This window comes from Phyllostomus hastatus, unplaced genomic scaffold, assembly GCF_019186645.2.
Source record: "Phyllostomus hastatus isolate PE091 unplaced genomic scaffold, TTU_PhHast_1.1 phas_contig_150, whole genome shotgun sequence".
NCBI lineage: Eukaryota > Metazoa > Chordata > Mammalia > Chiroptera > Phyllostomidae > Phyllostomus > Phyllostomus hastatus.
In genome coordinates this window covers 7,977,973-8,002,025 of record NW_025333611.1, presented here as the reverse complement: position 1 = coordinate 8,002,025, position 24,053 = coordinate 7,977,973, and the positions used below count along the sequence as shown (strand labels likewise).

The window sequence follows — 24,053 nt, the reverse complement described above, 5'->3', positions numbered from 1 at the left end:
TGGGGCGGTTCATTTTGTGCTTTTTATGGGGGGCGGGGGCAGGAGACTAACATGCTTCTACAAGGCGTTTCTCAGTCATGTCCTGTTGGACCCTACCTAGTTATCTCCGTTTTATATATGTTGCGGGGGAGGGACATCATCACTTTGCCTTGTGTTCTTGGGCAGAGCGTTGCCTGCCCTCTGATAGCCACTCGGTTTTCGGGTGCTTGGGGAGCAGGTCCTGAAAATGGCTGCCACTTCCACCCCCGGGGGCATGCCGCTCAGTGATTCGAGGTTGGGGAGGCTGGAACCTCCAACCAGCCGGCTTCCCAAACTGAAATGTTGGCTCTTCCGAACTTCAAAAGTTGCTAAGCTACTGTGTGTCTTTGGACACCGTCCAGGCTGTTCCTTCCACGCTCACAGCTTTGATGGCATATTTCCTGTCCCCGGTACCGTCAGATAGGTGACATGCCAAACCAAAGTTAGAGCGAGAACTGTTACAAGACATTTCTTTGAGTGTGGTTTCCTCGGTTTGCCCATTCATCTGCTGTGCTGGAAGAAAAAAGTTTTTAAAAAAAGGAGAAAAGAAAAGCTCTCTATTAAATAGATTGTGCCAAGGAACTGGGGGCTAGGGCGGAGTTTCTTCAACTTTTACAGGCTCAGAATTGTCTCACCAGCACATTTTTGTTCCTTTTCTCTGTTTAAAAATTGATAACCTAGAAATGAAGCCGAGAGAGGGCTCGGGATTGGTTCGTGGCACAAAAGTGGCACCTACTGGTGATCCTAGGTGGAAATTTGAAGTGCGGGTTTGTGCGTGACCTTGACCAAAGTTATATCCTCCTGAGAAGGCTTCCTAATGATTTTCTGTGTCTGGAAGGGCAAACCCTCTTTAGATGTATAAATATTAAAAAGCACTTCCTGGGCACGGGGGCACTGGTTTCGGGGCTACTGAGTGGCTTTTTCAGCTTGTAATTAAAAACATCTACTGGATAACTAACCAGCGGCACTGTTTGCTCAGAGGAGGGAAAGGTTTAAAACTCACGGGGCAGCACACAGGGAGGGGAGTGACCTGTGAGTAGCTCCTCTTCCCTCTGGTTTCTGGAAACATCTACCCAGCTGCCCCAGGCTCCTCCAGCCTTCGGGTTCTCGATATTAGCAGCCTCCCTGTACCTCTGTCTCTGGTATTTTTGCTTTGTGCTGGTGCTCTTGGTTTCACATGTTGGTTTCCACGTCTGTGCTCTGTGTCCGCGTCCGGAGAAGGAGTGCGGAAACGTCACGGCCCCCTCGTTTACGGTGTGGACTTGAGGTTCACTAGAGACAGGCCAACCCGGACCGCACCGAGCAAGCAAGGCAGTCCCTTGAAATGCTTTTTCCCCCTGAAGGCAGACTCCAGAGAACGATGCAAAGGCACATTAAGTGACAAGTACAAAGGGCGAGGACTTGTCCGACTGATGAATGGGAGAGAAGGGGTTGGGATTTTTACCCTTGTAAATAAATGGGAGCACCCAACCTTCAAAACAACCCCGTACGGCAGGTCCCATTCCCAAACACCTTTTACAGATGGGAAAAGCGAGGCCTAGACATGCTTTATCCAATGCCACGTAACAATTACATGGCCAGATTAGGAGTCTTTCCTGGCTCTCCAGAATCTGAATTGCAACCCAGGTAAAGACAACATTTATTCACTTATTCATTTATTCATTTTGTCCACAAATACCTGTTAAGTAGCTACTGATGACCAGGGCCTTCCTGGGGGCTGGGGGCCGGGGGCTGGAGGCGGAGCGCCTTTGCTGGAAGCTGACTTTCACTCTGAGAGCCACCGGTGCCCAATTTGCTCTCTTCCCTGAGTCGTTTTGGGGTTTTTTTTTTTCAACACCTGAGGGAAGGAGGTGACAGATTGTAAACATCAATAGTTACTGAATTGGTTTTGTCCCAAGGCTTCCTAAAAACAGTTTTCCTCGAGATCCCAGCCCACAGAGTGTCCCCAGTCCGGCCGCCAGCAGTCAGAGCAGGCTCCGTCGTGGTTGTCCGGCGCCCTGGACAGGAGGGGCTGCGTTTGGCTTTTCCTCTGGAGGCCCCTTTGTCCCCACCACTCCTCAGCCACCTACCACTGGGGTGAAGTCTTGCTTTGTGCATGTGAAATAAATGCCTCCCGGGCATGGGAGGGGCAGGGCAGGACTAGAGTGGCGGGGGTGGAGGAAGACAGATTTCTGGAGCTGGTAGAGAGGCTCCCTGCATCAGTTCAGTCCTACCAGCTGGTGCGTAGTGGCTCTTTGTGTTTATTTTCCATTGTGATGAGGTGTGGGGCGCACAGTTGTACCAGAACAAGTTTGGAGTTGTTCCTGGTTTTCCAAATGGTTGTTTTCTCCCCACAAGGTCAGGGGCTTGGGGCCACCCCTGCCTACTCTGTCTGCTCAGTGCCACACTTCCGTGCTTCTTGTCTGTAAGCAACATTGCATGCGCCAACCTCCATGCCCTGGGTCCTTCGGCATCCTGTTAAACAACCCCCAGTCCGCTCCCCTCTCCGTCTCTAATCGGTGGGAGAAGTTTGCTTGCCCACCTCGGCCTGGAGAGTGAGGGACAGGGATTAGCACAGCAGCTTGCGTTGCTGTCAGCATGCGACCTAATAGAGTTGGTGGAGAGGGTTCTTTAGAGGCAGCAGTCTTGACAAGGAAAGCTTCTGTAATCTCGCCTTTGTTTAGAAATATGAACTTCGAAACCCCACTGCAGAGAGTGTCGGCAGCCACGCTGATCCGAGGCCTTGGGCAAATTCATTTGAATTGCTCTGAAATTGGATATTCAAAATTCAATAAAAGTAAGCCAGCCTGATGGTACAGCTGCAGCATCCCCCCCATCCAGCTGGGGAAGTCACCGTGGGTTCCAGGCCTCGGACTGGCGGAGCCGCGTGCGACGGGAAGACGAGCGGCAGAGCTGCCAGAGAGCCCTGCCTGGCAGCCCGGCCCAGCCACGCTGCCTGCCAGCGGCTCCCGGAGCAGGCCGGCCTTGGCACCACTGGCATCTCTGGCTGGCCTGCCTGGGCGGGGACCGAGTGCCTGCCTCAGCCATGGCCAGGTTCCAGAGGGAGGGGACGCCTCAAGGGCAAATGGATGGGGAGTCGGGAAAACAGGGAGATCGCAACGCCCCAGTTGTTCGGAGAACGGCTGGACTTCCCGAATGCTCTGCCGCAGATCCAGAGGCGTCAGACACGTAGGCGGGTTTAATTAAATGGTGCGCAGATGCAGAGAAGCACCGTAACTTGCCCTTGAGCAAGCGCCTCTTCTTGTGCCCTCAAAGGGGGACCGTGGCATCCTGGAGAGCGGCCCGGTTCCAGCTATGGCAGAAGGTCCCCCTTCCTTGTCGTCCACTTGCAAAGGCTATTTATTCGGTTAGGAACTTCAAGAGAGAACCGTCCTCACTTCCCTGGAAGACCCAAACTGTCTGACCCCCAACTTCATGATAGATTATCACAACGATGAATGAAAACTGTGAAACGCCGAAAGACACATACACGTGGAGAGGGAAATGCATATATACACACACACGTGCACATTAATGTTTATATACATGTAGGCACATAAAAACCTATATTTATGGATGGAGAAAGAGAAAGAACCATAACAAGAATGCCCACGTGAGAAGTGTGTCTGGTTACCCCTAAGGAACTGTGTTGGCCCTCAACACACCCCAGGCGTGGGTCTGGACTCCTTGTCGGAACTGGTCCGTGTGAACGGCCTGGAGTCAGATTCCGGAGAAATGCACGTGTCGACCTCCTGGCCGCCCTACCCGTGCCCCTCCCCCCAGCTCCGTGCCTAAAGAGGGGTAATCGGGGACCTGCGCTGGCAGGGACCATGTTAACGGCCCACTCTATTGGCCTGCGTTCCATATCGCCAGCCACTCAAGGGCCAGCCGTGAAATTTAATTTGGAGTCTTACAGACACATTCTGAATCCGAAATCTCAATAATAACTTTCCCTTTGCTCAGCCTTTTAACTGTGAAATTCAGTTGGGGAGTTTCGAAGCAGCAGGTAATGTCACAGCACTCCAGAGGGATTTTGCCAGAATTCTACTAAAGTGCTTGCAAGTGTCATTTCCATATTTAACTAATTTCAGTTTTTAATTAGCTCCATGTGAAAAATGAGAGTTCACGCTGAGCTCCTCTGTCAGCACAGACGCTTGTTTCCTTTCTAGGATCTCAGGACAATTAAGAAAAAAAAAAAAAAGAGAGAGAGTCGAGGCTACCGTGAGTGTGATCGTGCAAGGCTCTCTCTGGCCGAACAGCGCGGAGGGGGCGCTGCGAGCCTCCTCCCCGGACTGGGGGACAGCAGCCTGGGGAAGGGGTTTAGGTGCGGATCGGCGGGTCCCAGGCGCTGAATGATTTCTCAGCCGCCGATGGTATGTTCTTGTCCCTGAACCCTTCACGATGACCTGAGAGCAGTTTGTGAAATGCACCACATGAGATAGCTAACTACAGAAGTAGTGTCTCTTCTAGGAAATCAGGTTTCCTCGGTGCCATCTGTGCCCTATGCTCCTGCATCCAGGTGTCCCTAGAAGGTCATCCAATCTCGGGTGCTTCCCGCCCTTGGCATACGAAAGTGACTTCTTTAAGGTGAAGTTTCAAAATGCAGTCCACACATGGAAATTTGTTAACCTTACCTACGAAGTGCAAATGTACCCCTTGGGACTCACATGCAAATGAAAAACTACATACTCCTCAAAAAAAATTGTATTGAGAGGTTCTGTTTTGCATAAAATGAAAAATATTTGATGTGATCAGGTTTCTGAAACAATTCAAGGAAGCCAGAGAAATGCAGGCCTGCATATCATTTGCATAGCATCCATGCTAATGGCATTATTTGTTTAAAAGAAAGCCCATTAAAAGTTTTCACAATGATCCAAGTGGAAAAGTTTTATGACACTTCTCTTTAGCAGCAATTCTTGGAAACAGGTTTGGTTGGAAAGTAGAATCCTTCCCACCCCCATGTGTTTAGGATTGGGTAACTATTCCCCATTGATAATAGACATTAACAGGTGACTCAATCATATATATGTAATATATATATTAATCATATATATAATAAAATAAAAACACAGGTGACGTGATCTTGAAAACACTGGATATCTCCAACAGGAACTGAACATTGGAATTCAAGCAGCCAAAAGAAGCCCCAAGTATCGGATCTTTTTGGTGTGTTTAGGGAGCAGGGTAGAAAACGGTCGAGTTTGCTCAAGTGGTCTCCCCTCTACCGACCAGGCATGAGTTCCCAAGAGCAGGCACAAATTTGTGGGTCACACAGACCACCTCTCTGGTGTGGAACTGGAGAAGCACGTGTCCGGTGGGTTGGCAGAAATCCCGCCATCTGAGGTTGGTTTGTATAAACCACAGGTGAAGAGATGGAGGCGTGTAGAGACCACCCAGAAGTCGTTTAGCTAAAAGAGCTGCCACAGGGACCATCCACGAAGGCTTCATCAGCCACTGAGTGTCGAGGTTGGCTGGGCTGCGCTCCCCCTGTTTGGGACAGCTCCCAGCTCGGCTGTGACGCGGCTCCCTAGGGCTGTGATCAGGGCCCACCTGTGATGGGGAGCGGATTCGTGAATTGAGGAAAACGCAACTTCTAATCCGGAGTGGTCCGCTCAGTTGTCCGGGGAGAATTGTAGTTCGGAGCTTTTGTGTCTCTCTGTTCTTCTCAAGGTGTGATCTCAGGTGGGCTTCCGAGCAGTCTCTGGCACGGGCAGCTGCAGTCACAGAAAGCATGTCTTTATGTGAGGAGGTTTGACCCACAGTCCCTCTGAGTGGCGAGGGCCCCTCTCGAAAGACCAAGAACAAGCAGAAGCAGTGCCCACTGACGTGGGACCAGCGGTGAGCAGCCCCACGACGGGAGGTTCATGTAACAGAACTGAGAATCGTACACCCTGGCGGGCGAAGTCAGAACGGGCGGTGGAGGGCGTGGAAGGTCAGGCCGTGAGCCACTCAGGGAAATGCCGAAAGGGCAGTACTTGGGGGGCTTTCATGTGAATTCCGGGCCTGAAAACGAAGGTTGGAAACCATGGTTTTGTCACAAAGCACTTTAATCCTACTCGTAGCAGTCGCCTCCTTATTAATTGGTTAGATAAATATTTTCTAGTCCAAGGTAAGAGAACAGACTCCAAAATCCAGGCTGCCCAGGATCCGATCCCCATTTTTCTTACGTACTCCCTACCTGAGCACAGGTGAATTGCTAACCTCCCTGTGACTCAGTTTCCTCCCCGTAAAAGGACACAGTAATAGTGCCTGTCTCATAGGGGTTTTCTGAAAATCAAATGAAATGGTTTTCAAATAGCCCTTAGCACAGTGCTCCGCCATAGAAGGAGGTAAATAAAGATTTTTTTGTTTAACTGTGCTAGGCTGAGGGTGTACGATAGTGAATCAGTCATGCTTAGTCATTGCCCTTCCCGAATACACAGCAGCCTCCCCAGGCAGGAGCAGTGCAAACAGATCACTCAGCAACTGTTCTGGAGTCAGTCAGCTTTCCAATTTCGATACAAAATCAGGGTATGGGATTAGGAGTGTGGAATGGGACCATCTCAGCAAAAATAAACTAATTAACTAAAGCCACTTATTAAAATAATCCCTCCCATGGACAAAGTGGTCACATGTGTACCTGCCAGGAAATTAGCTGCGCACACACACACACACACACACACACGCATGAGATGACCCTAAATCACATTTCCCAGAAAAAAACTGTAGAGCCCTAAGCTGCCCTCACTCGTTGAGAGTTGGCTCCTGACCACAGTGCGAAGCGCAGGGCTTTGGGGGAAGCACGTTGAAGGTCAACTCTGAGACCGTTGCCACTTCATTAAGGAGTCTGTTCTAAGCGCACGGGGCTTTCCCAGGAGGAGAAATACAGTCTTCGCCTTACATCCAAACACGCTGCCCAGAGGCCCTGGACTGGATTCTGTCTCACTAAAGCTATCGGATATTCGCCCAGAGTTTCTCAGGCACCATAGCCTCCATGACCAGATTGGAGAACACAGAGGAGAAGTCATTCAGTTCAAAATTCTGCCTAGCACTGACCTTGACCCTGGGCTGGCTTCCTGCATCCTAAATCCGAGCTCTGCTCTTCACCCCACAGCTCGGGGGTTCATTCTTAGACACTCGGTGCTGAAACACTCAGTCCCCGTCACTGGAACACTCAGGTGTCAGGTACAGGAAAATGCAACCCCACTGGTCGGTTTTCCTACTTTAGGAACTATAATTGAACTTCAGCCTTGGGTGACTCTATCTTGTTGTTAAATATTCTAACAGAGAATAAATCTCTGTGTACGTTTTGTTGGTTGGTTTGCTTTTGCTTCTGGTTTTATTGGCTTTCCTCTGTGTGGAATGAGTCGGTAACAACTGTTTGTTCTTGCTGCCTAAGAAGTTCGGCACCCAGGCACCGTAGCAGATTTATGGGGCAGTAAGAAGACCTCGCCGATTACTTTGTGAAATAAGCTTCCTTTCGGATGGAAGAGGAAAAATGCCCGTGCCTTGACTGCAGAGCCAGTTTAGTAAATATTTGCAGAAATCCACACCGCTGGCAAATGGAGCTGGCAGAGCGCTCGGGTTCCAGACTCTCAGCCCAGAGTGGAGAGGAGCCTTCTGGGAGGAGGGAATTGGTGTCCAGCCCAGGAGATGGCTCGGACCAGCCGGTGAGCCTCCTGTGGACTCTCTGAATATCCAGTGTCTCCAGGGAGCTGGCCGAGAGCGGGATCATCATTTCCTCCGAGCTGGATTTTCTGATAAATTCCTCAGGACTCCATGTGGTTGGTGAAGAGAGTCACCCATATGCTTGGCACACCAGACAGGCAGGCAGTTTTGACACTTTGGGAACGCGTGGATGTCTGATACGGATCCGCCTCTGGGCAGAGAGCCATCGCAGTGCTGGGCATGGACTGCGCTGTCCCGCACGGAGGAGTCGCTCTGTGCCTTGTCACGGTTCTCTGCAAGGTGTGGCAGGCACAAAAGGGGGCCCTGACTGACCCACACCAATTCCCTCGGCGACAGCAGTGCCAGGGTCAGTGCTAAGACTCCCCACTGAATTTGAGTTTCAGATAAAGAATGAATAATGCTTTTAGTAGAAGTAGGTCCCAAGTGTTGCATGGGAAATTCAAATATAACTGACATCCTGATTTTTAGTTCTTAATCGGGAAGTTTCACTCAGTGGCCAGGTCTGCATTCAACACCCTCTTGGTCATGTCTTGTAGGTCAGAGCCTGACTCCAGACGGGATCAATTGTGGTGTCTTCTCTTTGTGGCCACAGTGGTTGACCCAAGGGAGGCCAGTGACCCCAGCTGAGACAAAGAGACATCCTACTCAAGGCTGTCTAAAAGTGAAGCTGGAAAAACAAAGCTTTCGTTTCTCAGTGGCCCCAGGGCGTAGGAGCATGAGTGCGGCATTCTTTGTGGCCGTGGTCCGTTCCTCTTGGAGACAGCCCACTGACAGAGAATAAAGACAGGGCAGATGGGCCAGCTGTCACCCCCATGAGCCATCTGACAGCCTTCTACATAGTCCCCCTTTTTGCCTGGGCGAGGTGGAGCTGAGCCCTAAGGGTCCTAAGCTGATACACAGATGCTCACTGGCTCAGCCCAGACTCCAGAGTCCAGCTTCAGGGATGATAGGAAAAAAAGGAATTTGCCCTGGAAGCGCTTACAGACAGCTGCTTACAATCAGCTGCCCCCACACAACTACCAGTGCACCGCCTGGCCCTGGGCAGCTCTGTGTCTGACGGCCAGGCTGGGGACGCCGTCATCCCGCCAGACAGAGCAGGGCCACCCCGAGGCCCACCCGCCTCCGGTCAGCGCTGCCCAGAGAGTGGAGGCGGGAGTCTTCCCTTCATGCCATCTGGGAGCCGCTGCCCAAAATATCCTCTCTCTCAGAATCTCTCCCCCCACGGGCCCACTCACTGACACAGTGCCTGAAATGCTCACCCTAAGAGTTTGTATGTTTGGCTTCAGTTCTGGGTCTCCTCTATCCCTGCACATCTGCTGAAGGTAGAAAATATGGCGCTGTACAGAGGCCTGTGGGTGAATTCATATATAATTTCTGGTAGATGTTTCAAAACTCTATTGCAGCAGCTGGTAGTTTGGCTGGGAGTTCGGGGAACACCAGCTGTGGCGTGAAAGCATGCATGCACGTGGCCCTACTAAGTTCGGAGGTGGCAGTGAGCCTCTCTGGTAGCTGGTCATCTGGACTGGCAGAAGGGACCGAACGCAGGGACCGGAAGGGGAAGAGACCTGCTCGAAGGAATGTCACCTGCTTCACCATTTCACTGTGGCCCAAGTCTCGGTCTGGCGTTTTCTCCAGCCATCCACCCTAGTGGAAACATCCCTTTTCCGTATTGCATCTTCCCCACTGCTCTGATGTTCTCCCCATGCAGACACAGGCAGAGACCTTGTGCCCCTGGGGGCAGGTGTTGGGGAATCTCTCACTTCCTCTGCCTTCTTGGAAATGGACGAGCGGAGCCCGTTCCTTCCTTCAGGTCCTCTTCCACAAATTGCTGTCAGCCCAGCTGTGTTCAACACCAGCAGTTCTCAAACCTCAGCATTCATCAGAGTCGGCTGGAGGGCTTGTTAGTCCACAGCTACCCAGGCCCCACCCCTGCCGAAGTTTCTGATTGGCAGATCTGGAATGAGGCCCAGTAATTTGCATTTCCAACAACCCCTCTGGGTGCTGATGCTGCTGGTCTGGGAGCCACAGCCTGATACCACTAGTCTAGACTGAGAGCTTCTGGGGTGTGCAGCAGCATCTTAGTCATGGCTGAGCCCGGAGCCTGACTCAGCACCCAGAGAGGGAGGGGAATGCCTGTTCCCTGAGCCTTCCAGCACTGCGCGGCCTCTGCCCCGTGGCAGTGGCAGTGCCAACCCTGTGAGCACCCTGCATCTGCAGATACCAGGTTCACGGCAGAAAGTATTGCTGTTTAATGTGCTTTTGACACAATGGCCTTCTCCAGGATATGAACAGAGGTGATTAGAAGTGGCAATCTGGGTGGAAAGAGGGAGGTGGGGAGCAGCTCGTCTTGAAGCTGCATTTGCATAGGAAACTCGCTGGTTTTACTTAGACTGTCTACTTGTGGCCTCTTTGGAGAAGGCCGGTGGAAAGCATGTAGAGTGCCCCCCCAACACACACACTCACCTTCCTCTCCCTCCCCAGATGAACCTCCCAACCACAACTTCATGTGGCCACCGATACCACATGTGCATGAGACATGTGAGTCAGGTCAGCAGGGCTGGGGCTCCTCTGTAACCCCGCACTCCAAGAGGGTGGCTCCAGAAGTCAGTGCGGAGAGGCAGGAGTGAAGGAGATCGCAGGGCCATGCTCCTGGTCAGTGATGCGTGCCCTCTCTGCCAAGGTGTGCGACCCTTCCAGGTCTCTGCAGCCTCCTCTGTAGAATGGCTCTGGAGGAGATGCACCTTAAGTATTTCCCTGCAAGGATTCTGTGGTTCTCTTTCAAGATGGTAGGCCCTCCCCACTTTAGGAACGGGCCCTCTGCTTGTAACCTAGCTGCTTGGAGTCTGAAAGAGGTTTTTCTCCAGACAGGCGATGTTCTTGCCGGCCAGTCCACACAATCACTGTTGTCCGTGGGGCCCTTAGCTCTGTCCCAAGCTGTGATTTGCACACTTCATTTTATTGCATGGGACCACCCCACTGTGAGCTAGGGAGTTTCATACCCCCATTTTACAGATAAGGAAACTGAGGGTCTGAGAGGTTGAAAAACAAAAGGCGAAACTGCCCCAGAGCCTCACAGATGCTAAGGGCCAGGCCCACACCCTGGACATGAAGCCCACTCTGCCCAGGCCGAAGCTGCTCTGACTGCCATGTGGCGTTGTTCCCACGGAAGCGTACCGTTTACCCACAGTGCACCTGAAATGTGGTCTAGCCTTTGGACAGAAGACGGCACTTTCATTGTAAGAGGCACAAAGTGGCGCAGTGAAGACCCTGATCCAGAGTCCCCAGCTTCAAAACCCAGCGCTGCCCCTCCTGACACTATGACCTCGGGCACGGGACTTGATCTCTCTTCCCGCAGTCTCCTCAGCTAAAACTAGGTGCAATAAAAGTATCTGTTCTAGAGATAGTGTCTGAAGTCATTCATATATTTAAGTTGGATCCTGTAAAATGACTGGTCTTCTTATCATATCTGCTCTACAAAAAAAAAATGACAATTTTTGCCTAAATGTGTAAAATTCTTAGGACAGCATCTAGCACACAGTAAACACTTACATTGGTGTTCGCTGTTCTTTCTGAAAATGGCACCACAGGTTTGCAGCATCCGGGACAGCAGGTGCTCGCTGGTTGCTGGTGAACCTAGGAGCTGAGCAAAGGCTGGGATGTCCGGGAACATAGCTGTGGTGGTCTGGGCGGTGGCAACCCCGCTCCCTTCGGGGCTGAGAGGGGACAGGCAGGGAGCGCAAGGCCTCCTGGACTCTAACAGCTCCCAGCCGCTCGGGGCATCGCCCTGGCCTAACGAGGGAAAGCTCCCAGCAGGATGGACCGGCCTGCGTGGAGGCAGGCCCTCTGAAGTCGTCTTTGTCCTCTGGCCTTGAAGGAGTGAAGAAAAACCCTCGAGGCAGAGGGCGCAGGAGGCTGGGTCTTGTGGTTTGCTTGTGCGTTGCTTCGTACAGTTAAAAATAATGAGTCAAGACAGGCATGCGGAGCCATCTGCTCAGCCCGCGCCCCCATCGCTGCCGGGACTTACTCTCCCAGGCCACCGCAGAGGGCCGGGAAGGCACGGGTATCGTGGTGGGTCTTCGGGAGCAAGGATGAGCAAGGTTTGTCAGGTGCGACCTAGCAGGGGGTGGGGTCTCCCCGAGGATGTAAGCTCTCCACTGATGACGTACATACTGTGGGTTTGTGTGGTGTGGCGGCTGGCGTTATTTCCGCCGTGACGTGTTTATCTGAATGCATCGCTAAACTTCGTCACTAATCCATTAAGCTTTTATTTTGGGATGAGGTGAAGTGGATTAAAGTTTTTTGAAGGGGGGATTGATTTTCAAATGTGGTGAGAAAATAGCCCCAGCTCAGGTTTAGTGGTGATCATGGACTTGGTGGATGACGACTGGCGGGAGGCCTGAGATACATTGGCGCGTTCCTGGTTCTGGCACTGAGTAGCGGTGTGAGAGCGGGCAAGTTACTTAATCACTCTAAGCCTCAGTTTTCTCATCTGTAAAGTGGGAATAATGATTCCTGCCTCTAAGGGGATTGGTGGGGGGGGGGGATGATTAAATGAGAAATGCCTGAAAGCAGGTGATAACTGAAGCCTGGCACGAAGACACAACTCAGTAGATACTGTGTATAACTGTTACCATTCTTATCCTTAGCCTGGAACCCTGAAGGCCTCAGTGAATTGCATTTTTTAAAGCACAGGTTGCCAAGCCATTCTTTCCTTCAGTAGCTATTCCTTGGACACTACTGTGCCCTAAACCCGATACTTAGTTACTGGAACAAACTCAAGAAGGGCAGATGAAGACTCAGTCTCACCCCTCAAGGTGCTCATAGCCCACAGTTTGGGAGAGAGGGAGCCAGGGCGACCAGTGAGTCATTCCCAGGGAAAGCCGGACATGCTGTAAAAGGTGAGGGTGCAAAATACCCCCCGAGCATCGCGGATGAAGTCAGCCTGTGGGAACCCCATGAAGCCACATGGTCTAGAAACAGCTTCGTCCAGTTGCCACATGCGGCCACTGAGCCCAGGAGACATGGTGGCCATGTGACTGAAAAACCTAATTTTCTACTTTATGTTACTGTAATGTGTCCATTTTAAAACCCAAACAATACAAATATTTTCTGTTTAACACATGTGTATTGTTCTGGCAGGACCACATTTCACTTTAGCCACTAAAAATTTAGCATCTGAGTTGAGAGAAACCGCAAGCATCAGGCACGAACCAGATTTGGGAGACTTTGTGCAGGGGGAGAAAAAGGAAATTATCTCAGTAACGATTTTTATGTTGATTGCATATGAAATGACAATATTTTGGACATACTGAGTTCAAAATGTGCTATTAAATTCATTTTTACCGATTTAATGTGGTTACTAGAAAATGTTAAGTCCCATCTGAGGCTCCTGTTATAGTTTCTGTCGGACCAGATGCAGAATGCAAATAGCGTTGCGCGTTGGAAGGCAGGGAGTTCAGAGGAGAGACCCAAGGCTGTGTCCTGATACAGTTCTTTCGGACAGATGAGGGAGCGGGGAGGGGGTGCAAAACGTGGAGGGTCTGAGGGCCCTGCTTCCTCAGGGGGCTGTCCCCAGGGCTGCGGAAGGACGGAGCTGGCTCTGAGATTTAGTCCTCACTGCGGGAGCGCGCAGATTTTTTTTTAATTTTATTTTAATCATTGTTCAAATACAGTTTTCTCCCTTTTACTCCCAATCCAACCCACCCTCCCCACCCTCCCCACTTCCCTCCCATTACCACCCTCCCCCTAGTTTTTGTCCATGTGTCCTTTAAGTTTGTTCCTGTGAACCCTTCCCACTGTCCCCTTAAATTCCCTCTACTCTCTTCTGTGGGCACTGTCAGCCTGGCCTCTATTTCAGTGTCTTTGGTTATATTTTGCTTGTTTCTTTGTTTTGTTGTTTAGGTTCCTGTTAAAGGTGAGACCATATGGTATTTGTCTTTCACTGCCTGGCTTGTTTCGCTTAGCATAATGCTTTCCAGCTCCATCCACGCTGTTGCAAAGGGTAGGAGCTCCTTCTTTCTTTCTGCTGCATAGAATTCCATTGTGTAAATGTACCATAGTTTTTTGATCCATTCATTTACTGATGGGCACCTAGGTTGCTTCCAGCATCTAGCTATTGTAAATTGTGCTGCTATGAACATTGGGGTGCATAGGTTCTTTTGGATTGGTGTTTTGTTGGTGGGAGCGCGGCAGATTTAACGCACTAAGAAGAGCAAGTCCGGCCACCCTGGGCGTTAGGCGGGTTGCAGAAGTGCACTAAGCTCCATTCTCTTCATTCGTAAAATGGGGATAATAAAATACCTACCTCAGGAGTGCCTTCTATTACATTAAAGATTAAATGGAATCAGAGGAGGCCAGGAGGGAATATATTTAGAAATTTAAGCCTCAAAGACTGAAATAATAAAAACAAGTTGGGGAACTTTACAAATGCGTTCATCTTTCTGGAGCTCCAAACACGCAGGTGAGAGAGAACGTCTCTCCCAGGAATCAGAGGAGACGCCGCCCCACAGCTGCAGGCGAACTGGGGTGCACTGGACTGCTGCCTTCCACAGAATTATGGGGGGGGGCTAGGGAGCACGAGGGAAAGGAAGGAGGGAGGTTAATTATGAACCATGTCCTATGTCTCTCTGCTGTCATTGAATGCTTCGCATGAGCCAAAATGCCACAGCAGTTACAGGCAGTTACAGTGTTGCTACCTGTTGAGAAAAATGTGTACTTTTAGCAGGAAAGAAGTGGGACTTGAGTATCACATAAAACCCCTGAAATTAGCTCTATTAAGTAAATTGTCACAAACTCAAAGTAAGTCTAATTGTGTCATTTATTTAATTGCAGATGAAAATGTGGTTCCTTTTTTATGGCTACAGGTGGCCTGCATTTCAAAAAGAAAATGTCCTTTGGTTTTGCTCCAGATTCTCTTTCTCCCAGTGAAAGCTGACCATGTTGGTATTAGCATATCAGAGAACCAGGCCCCTGTGTTTCTGGGAATTTCATTTCCCGCTACCTGATAAGGCCCTAAGAGATAGAACTAATTTTTTTTTAACACGCTGTTTCTTTCCATTGGAATCCAGTTTTAAAGTGCTTCAGGTTAGGCCTGTGCAAGCCACTTAACTAAAAACCATTTAAGAGAAAGATCCAGCTCAATTTGCTAATACAAGATTTTTGACTCGAGAGTTTAAAAAAAAAAATCCTTGCGCGAACCGTGTCAAAAATTAAAAATTGAAAGGAACACCGGCAGCCTCCCTCCCTGTGTGCCTCATTTGGGCTCCGCCGAACAAACGGCCAAATCGAAGTGAGAATTCTGTACAGGATTTGCTCGACATCTTTATTTCTTCAGCGCATCTCTCCCTCCTAAGACGTTACCGAGCTCCCGTGCAGGAGAGAACACGCCCGTATCGACCGTGGCCCTGTCGGTCCAGGTAGAAATAGAGCAATGGCGATTTTTAGATCCTAGTTGTGAATGAGTCTGCGGTGGAAGTAATTTGTCATAAAAACCCAATCTAATGAATTTGGGATCAGGAAGGATCATAATGCCTCTTTGGTTGACTAATTTATTAACAGGTTATTTCTGCTCGTGCCCTGCCTGCCAAATGGTAGTAATAAAACTCTGAAGTGGGGGAGAGAAGCAGCCTTCTCTGCGGTCCCTCATTTTCTCTTCAGTAAGACTTGGCATCGCCCCCAGGCTTCAGAATTCTCCATCTTTAAGGCGGTGGAACAGGACAGCAGAGAGAAAACCAGGGTCAAGGGGCCAAGGTTCCATCCCGGTCCACCGGGCCTTCCGTTGTCAAGACCTTGGGCAAGTCGTTTCACCTAAGTAGGGCTCAAGGTCATCCTCTGTCCCGCAAAGGTCTGGACTCCATGACCTTGGAGCCCATCTTGACTGTGGTTCTGCCATTCGGATGTGAGGCAGGAAGCTGCGAAGGTTTCTCTGATACGGGGTTTATGCAAATGAGGCGAGAATACAGCCCCAGTCTGCACTGGTGTGCCAGGAACTGGGCAGGTGCAGTACTCAGGTGTCAGGTGTCACACAGCTCAGGCTCAAACCCCACCTCTCCTGCTTCCCAGCTGCATGTTAGTTGAGCCCTCTGTGCCACAATTTCTTCACCTGTGAAATGCAAAAGCAACACACACATATCGTAACATGAGTGCCTGGCCCACGCTAAGGGTGCAGTAGAACTTGGCCATGAGCACCATTGTTGAAATGACACAATGACTCAAGACCCAGCAGGAAGTGAGACTCTGCTCTGCCCCCTGTGGGTCCGATGCTCCCGGATCCCTGCCTCCATTAAGACAAAGACCCTGCTCTGCAGGTTGGTTCGAGCGCCCCTCTCCCCATGGGGATGCAATTACAGAGCAAGGACGCATGCCGCAGAGCGTGTGCCGGGGCCTGCAACCAGCTGCCCCACCTACCAGCTCTGGCAGTGTGGGCAAATTCCCCGACCCCTCTCCACCTCCGTTCTCTCGTCTGTGACGTGGGGATGGTAACAGTAGCTGCCTCTGGTTCAGTGCAAAGGGTAACTAAGGCAATGCTTGTAAAGCACTGGGCACACTGCGTGACCCTGAGTCAGTACTTTGCACGTTAGCTTTTATCCAGCTAAGGAGAGTGACGCTTGGAGAGGTAAATAAGCTTGCGCAGGGTCACCCACGTAGTCGTAGGGGGATTCGAACCCTGGTGGGCATGAACCTAGCTCCTCCTTTGCCCTATTCCTAAGGCCTCCCTCCCTGCCTGGGCTGCTGGTCTCAAACCACCTGGCTGCGGCTCCAGGGTTCAAAGCGAAGGCTCACTGGAGGCAGTTTGCTGGGGGCTGCCAGGGACTCAGGAAGGGAAGTGTGTTCAGACCCTCCTCCCCGAGTTGGCTGCCGCCTGGGGGAGGAAGAAAGTGTCCTGGGAACAGTGTGGCCAGTGCCCTAATTGCCACCTCCCTGCCCCCACTCACCACTCTCCTGCAGAAGGCTGTTTTCCACAGGAGAGTTCTCCCTCTTTGTTCCCGCACGCATGGCACCTCCACCGATCGATACGACATCTTATCCTCAGAAACATTCACAATGTCTACTTCCTGGGCTTGCGGGGGGAGGGAGGGGGGCCCTGCCGCATGCTGCCTGCGTCGCCCTTCCTTTGTAGTTGGGGGTCTTGTGGATCAGCCCCCTCTGTAACAGGCTGTGGGTCGCAGTTCTTAAAGAAAAACATCCTTCGGGCCGTCCGGACTGAATGACAAGCTCCGGGGGTGGAGGTGGAGAAAGGTGCGTTTAGGTGCCTGTGTATGGATTGCAGGGATGTGTTTTGCTATCACAAAAGCTCTTAAAATACCCGACCATGATTTATTTGCTGAATAAAGCCTCCCGATATTATCATTCTCTAAAGGTGTTTTGATCACATGGGTCCTTTCTTGGAGAAAGAAAGGCTTTTATTTTATTTCTTTCCTGGGAAAAGCAGGACGGGAGCGGGGTAGTTTTGGTGGTGACTGATAGCCTGTGTGGAGAATGGTTCCAGGCTCGCGTTTACGTGCCTGGGGATGGGCGGGCTCAGTGGACCAGGGGACACGGGGCCAGCAAGGCCAGTCCTCCCGGCTCCAGTGCAGGAGACCCAGCACAGGGACAGAAAGTGGCTGTGAGCACATGTCTGTCTCGAGTATCGATCTGCCTGGTGATGCTGAGAGCAAGGGGGCCTTGTTCCGGGTCGCCTGAGCTCACCAGGCACCGTGCTTCCAGTGTCGGCCGCGGCCACCTGCAGTGTGTCCGCGGGGACGTCAGGGGTGGGGATGACACCAGCTCGGGGCTCCATACCTCCTGCAGCTGCAAGGAGCCCCATGTTTTTCCCTCCGCACGCAGAAATTGATTAATTTCGTACCACTTCCTACTTGCTGTACTAGCCTGAGCCCTTCATGACAATAGATTAATGCGCTGGTCCCTCCATGTGGATTCTTCTTGTCTCGAGAACATGCTGCTCCCTGGACCCGGAGCTGCCTCGTGCAACTGTCACCTCGTTCCCATGGCACACAGGCAGGAGGGGACAGAAAGCCTCCCTGCATTTGCAAGGGACTGGGTGTGGGTGACACAGACAAAATCCCCCAGATGACCATTCTAGCCCCGTGGCTGGAGGGTACCGGAGTGCAGGGAGAGGTGTGAATGCAGGTGCATTTCTCCAGTGGCCCCCCCTTCTCCAGGGGTCCTGCCGGGATTCTGGAATCATCTGTGACTCCTCCTTCCTCTTCTGTGTAATTCCTGCACCATCAGCTTTGCAACCATTTTGGGAGATGCAGGTTGGACGCCGGGCACCGGCAGGTCAGTTTGCAGAGCATTCTGGGACGAGAGGCACACCTGTCTCACTGCTAGCAAAGGGACTCGTGGGTGTAACTTCCCTGCAGCGCTCGGAAAATCCACTCCATTTAGTGTATGACAATGCAGTGGGAGGGGAAACAAGAGAAATCACTTCACCAAGGCAGTTTGGGAGGGATTTTTTTTTAAACTCCTTTAAGATTTCAATGTTTTAAACACCCTTGAGGCTTAAGACATTTCCAAGAATGTCATCCTTCATGGTTTTGCTGTGTCTCTTCTTTGAAGCAGGTCACCCTGGCACTGACAGCATCCCTTGAAAGGGTCCCGTTAACGTGTGGCAGGGGCCCCTCCTCCCTGAGGAGGAAGAACCGCCAAATACTGTCAGCCTGGCTGCGCGGCCTTAGTCAGGTTCATTTCCTGTGGGCGGGGCGATTCTCCCAGTGGAACCGCAGACTGGGCGTGTCTACGGGGGGCCTGGGCGTATCTGCGGGGGCCTGGGTCCTGCTCACAGGGGTCGCGTGTGTTCCTGAGCAAACCTTGACAGCGGGTAGTAAGGATTCCGTCGCCCCCCTGCCCGGCGCAGTGTTGCTCAGGCCTGGTTGACAGGGAGGACCCCCGATGAGTCAGCGCAGGAGAGTGGGGGGCTGGCGGCTGTGCCTCTGCCGTCGCCAGTCTAGGTCTGAAGCCCAGATTTCCCACCTCCAGGCTCTGTGATCCTGGGCAAGTCCCTTAAGCTCCCTGAGCCTCGATTTCCTTACGCAGACCGTGTCGGTGACGTTTGCACCGCAAGGGGCGGGGATGGGAATAAATGAGCTTTCGTCGTCTTCCTCTCGAGAACCTTCCGGGCCATTCCGTCTGACTCCGGGAGGAGCCGCTCCGTCTGCGCCAACCTCGAACGCTCCTCCCCAGACGTCAGCGTGAATCACTGTCTCACTCCCATTAGGCCTCGATCGCAGACGGCGTCCGTGACCAGTCCTCGTTTAGACAGAACTTCTCCTTCCATCCCCCACGTCCCGGAACGCCCTGACCCTGTCCTCCCTCCACCTGTCCCTCACCTGGTTAGTGTGTAGGTCTCCTGCTTCAGTGTACATTCCGTGAGAACAAGGAACTCGCTAACAGCTTTATTGTGGGTGTCAAGGACACAGCTAACACACAGTAGGTGCTCAATGAATACTTGCTGAATGATTTAAAAAAAAAAAAACAAATAAATTAACCTAATTAGCCCAATACTTGGTGCATTGCCAAAGTAAATGTTAATTGTCCCCATGTCGTTGGGTAGCTTCACTGGCGTGTGTGTATTTTCACTCCTGCTTGCAAAAGTGCCTTCGCAGGTGGCCTGTGCAGGTGGAGGGGGAGCGCTTGTGCATCGGGCCCTGATTATTCCACCGGGGTCCTCGTCTCTACTTGGTGGCGCTTTCGGAGTTGGCTGTGTTTCGGTGGGGGGGGGGAGCCTGACATTGTTGACTACACTGGCTGATGCGGGAGCAGGGAGACCTGGCCCTGACCTTTCCCATCATCCAACCAGGTCTCTGCAGGGGCTTTGCCCCCATCTCTAAGGCCCTGATCAGCCTGACCACACTGGGCCACTGCACCCAGCAGGCATGGCTTCCCCCACTCCCACCCCCTAAACTGCACTTGCCCAATGGCTCCCATTTTCAAAGGGAAAGCCCAGGGTCTTCCTCAGGTTGTGGGTCAACAAGCCTGATCTTTGAAGAGACTGCCTGCTCCTGGGGGCCTTCTCAGCCAACCCAGAGCCTCCAGGGCCCCCACTTCGCCGTCTTCGATAAACAGGGGGCGGAGCAGCTCCCTGGGAAACGTGGCTGACGTACTGATCGACTCCCTTGTCAGGTGCATCCTCTGCCAGCCAGCGAAGGTGGGAGCTTCTAAGTGGCACCCAGCAGGGCTCACCTGCACCCTACACTGCTGCTTCAGGCAGCTCCTGTTCCAAGCTGCCACTTTCCAAGGCCTGTAATCTCCCATCCTTGTGGCGGCTGGGGAATTTCGTTACCTGTACCCAAACCCTTTCCCGTTCTTCTGCTTGCGCTCCGCCTGAGTATTTCTTTTAGGGCCCATCTGATACCAAAAAACCAGGCAACTTCACTTGGAAACTGTCCCCCTCCCTCCAGGTAGGCCTGTTTCTGACTCTCGCTGCAGCCTGGGTTCCGTGTGCAGGCCTGTCACCCCTCCTCGGTTCACTTGCAGCCCTCCACGGGCGTTTTCTCCCCTCGGCCAGAGGGAAACTTTCGGAGTTTGGCTGCCTCCTCCGTTGGCAGTGGCTGATTTCCCAGCTGCCACCTGGATTCCACCAGCTTCCACTTGGAGCCTCTCCCCGCTGCATCCTCGCTGACCCGTGGAGCCCCATTGTTCTGTCCAAGGGTCCCTCCGGAGCGGAGCCTGTCAAATCATGATAAATTGTGCATTTTGGCTGCCAGCGGGGGTGAGGAGCATCAGGGAAAGGGCCTCCCAAACTCATTTCACTTCTGACCCCAAGATGGTCTGAACGGCACCTTTTGGGACGCGCTGATGGCGCCTTTGTGTGGCAGTGGGAGCGGGGCCCACCCGCTGCATCCAGGATGTCTTATTACATAAGTTATGCATCGATGAGGCCAGTGTTCACCCACAGTCCTGAGATAAAGAAGCAGTAACTCTGGCTCCTCCAGGGCTCCTCCGCTTTCTAAACCTGATTCTGAGAGCGGATCACAGCCGGAAATACGATGCCATAATGTTTAAAGAGCTCTTTGTTGTTGTTTATAGAACCAAACGCCGTGGCCCTCAATGTGTCCTAACTCTTCCCGGCTGGGTTTTGGAAAGGACTCGTACCCTGTACGTAAATAGCTTTGAGGAATGCACAAGTGGCCTGGTGCAGAAAAGTGGCATTTCTCACTTTCCCTAGAAGTGAATGTATTGGTCTAGATAGTCTCAGGGATGCTGCTGTAACAAACAACCCCAAACTCTCCACGGCTTGCAACAGTACCAGTGTGTTTCTTCACTCATTCTGCTATTGTGTCACTGGTCAGCCGTGGCTCCGAGCCATGGCCTCTTCCTCACTCAGGACCCAGACCTATGGTGTGGTGTGGGAGAGGACCAGAAGCATGCAAAGCATGTGCTGCCTGGTCACAGGCCCACATCGGAATTCAACAAGATGAGAAAATAGCACCCCCTTCAGGAAGGGGTACCGAAACTAGGAAACAGTCACTCATCCACCCCACCGAGATTGACACAGGTTGCAAGAAAGAGACTAGGTTTGCTGAGACCCTGTTGCGACCCAGAATTTGTAATCCGATCACCAGGACATACGAAGAAGTCGGCCGCCTCCCACTGTAATAATCCTCCTTTGATTCCAGACTCCCCCCGCGATCACACTTCATAGCCCCCGCTTCCTCCCCCGTGAGCCTGGGATCATGGCAGTTCCCACCTCAAAGGAAAGCCAGGAGCCTCGGTCAGGCTAATGTCTGCAGAAAGGCCCCCGGAGCTGGCCGTGCAAGGGCTTCAAGGACTGGCCACGTGTATCGATACACGATAATCGAAACAGCATCTCTCTGCAGGCTCGTCCCTGTTGCTGCATACCATTCCATCCTTCACGCCCCTGTGTTACGCATTTGTTGTTTATAGGAGCATAATGTCCTACAGTCCTACCCCCTCTGTCTTCCCCCACGTGGCATTGCGTATTCTAACAAACACGGAGGGGGCGCCTTCTGTGCTGGAGGCGCTCTGTGGGGCCACTGGGGGACAGAGAGATGCTTACCTTGCCTCTGTCCCCCAGCAGCCGTGACCCTCCCGGCAAAGGGAAACCTTTACAGAAGGCAGAAGGGGAGTTTGGCTGAGTCCGACTGCTTTCTCAGCCTCAGCTACAGGACAGAGCAGGGGCAAAATGAGGCACAGAGGTCTTACTAGTCCCGAAACGGGTTGACTTCGCAACCCCCCCCCACCCCCACCCCGGGTGTCTCCCCTGAGGACCCTTCAGCCCATCCCCACAGGCCGGAAAGAGACTCTCATTTTCTTACTCAAGAAAAGGAGAAGGAATCTCTGATCAAGGGGGGAAAAAAGTGTAAACAAAAGCCTATTTCAGACTCTGCCCCTTCCCCCCCAAAAAAACAAGAGAAGGTGGTTGTTTCCCTGCTATGATTCTCACTTATTTACTTAACATGCGGTCGAACAACAGAAAATGTGCCCCAACTTGAGTTCCGTCTTCGCGGCGTTGCTTCGCTGGGAGGCCGGAGCCGGTGCCCAGACTCGCGCTTGTTTCCCCTCCTCCCAGCTCCATCTCGCCTTCTCCTCGTCTTTCCTTCCTTCCCACTCCTGGGGGCTGTCCGAGAAGCTACCCGCTGGCCCTGGCCCTGACCCCTCTCACCCACCCCGTCTGCAGTTGTCTTGTTTTCACAATACTACTTTTTAAAAAAATAAGAGAGATTCTGTGGAGCCCAAAACAGAAAGGGAGGGAGGGCAGGCACCTCTGAGAGCAGAGAGGACACCGTCTCCCGAATGCCGAGCTTCCGTGCAGGAGGGTCCGGGCGTCATCCGCTCAGGGTGCTCCCAGAACCGCGGAGGGGGCGGTGCATTCTGCCTGGGATGAAAGACTGAGGCCTGTAACAGGGAGCAGTTCTGACCAGGCTTTTCAAACCAATGGAGTGCCGGGGAGGTTGAGTCTTCGGTGCCTGATGGATGCACTGCTTCCTTTTACCGATGTGAAACGCAAAGCTTTGTTAGGCCTCGGCCACAGCCGCACCTGCAATACCTGTCCGAGTCTGTCTTAAAACACAGAAACCGCCCCCCGGCCCCTGCCCCGAAAAGAACCTCGTCTCAGTGCAAGCCCAGGTAACCCCATCGTAACACTTTTTTAAAAATCATTGCAAAACAGCTAATTCCCTGGTTCCCCTCCCCTGGTCAATGCGCACCAGAAGCTGTGGTTTCCTTGACGCCACGGTCATCCGTTCTCATTCCCTGACCTCTGTACAGGGAAAATACGTCGTTATTCAAGGCAGTCTCTTGCAGTAGTGTCTCTCCAAGTAAGTGACCCACATACAGTGGATAAGCTGCAGAGGAAACTCAGGGGGCACCTCGACAGAAAGTGTACAGCGAACGTCACCCATTCTCACTCGTGTTTATCATCTCCAAGGGTGACATCGGTGGGCCCTGCCCTTCCGAGTCCTGTCGAGAAACAACACAGAGTTCCGAATTGGGAGCGTCTGGAAGGGAAAAGCCCGGTGTCCTCGAGGGGACGCCTTGCCGCCCTCACCTGCAGCCACCAGCCTGAGCTGCACTGTCAGAGGACAGGTTTTTAACCTGAGTGGAATGCAGCCGACCCGAAGCGGTGGCAAGCATGCACAATTAATTGCTGTGTGCACAGCTTCCTAATTGTGTTTTCTGTGGTTAATTGTTTCTCCTGTCCCCTTACCATCCCTGTCAATGGCCCTTGCTCTCCCGCCGCGGCGCCGGACACAGAGCGACCGCGTCAGCCCATGTCCGGCAGAAATGCCGGACAGGCTTGGCGTGGTTATTGTTAGAAGCAGAAATATGTAGGGAAATGAACTCCTCCTCGGTTTGAGAATGAAGCATTTCTTCAATGGGGACTTGGGAAGAACGCAGGTTGTTGGGGTGTCGCCTTCTGCTGAATGTGGTCGAAAAAGGCACCGGGAAGCGACGGAGATAGGGCGTATTGAGTTTGCTAATCCAGCTGGGCAGTGGGGAGTTGGGGCCGACAGAGGGAGGAGGGGGACCAGACGGAAGTTTGCGTTTGTGGGTGCATGGAGCAACAAAGCAGCAGGGTGCAATGTGCTCGTCTCCCGGGCAAAGAGAAGAGGTCGTGCCTCTTGCCTCGGAACTGTCTCCCCCGAGTTGCGGTCCAGTGTGTGGTTTTTTTCTAGGGAGTGGGGGAGTAAAGAGAAGGGAGGAATTGTGATATTTTCAGAAAAGGACCCCATTCCACCCCCATGCCAAGCTTTTTTCTTGATGGGCTGTAAAGTATTTACTTACCGTGAATAGGGGTAGGAAGGAAAAGTATTTTTAAAGTTTGACGTAGTGGCAGGTTGATGGCGGGTGGGGTGGGGGGCAGTGCTTCATGGTGTTTCCGTGCAGGTCTCGGTAGACCAGCAGGCTGGTCCCAGGTCAGAAGCCTC

General features: G+C 52.2%; 1 protein-coding gene across 1 annotated transcript in view; it reads left to right on the top strand.

The window, feature by feature from the left end:
- The window catches only part of TENM2 (teneurin transmembrane protein 2), an 842,102-nt gene that overhangs the window by 632,545 nt on the left and 185,504 nt on the right, over positions 1 to 24,053 (top strand). The gene's annotated exons all lie outside the window — the stretch shown is intronic.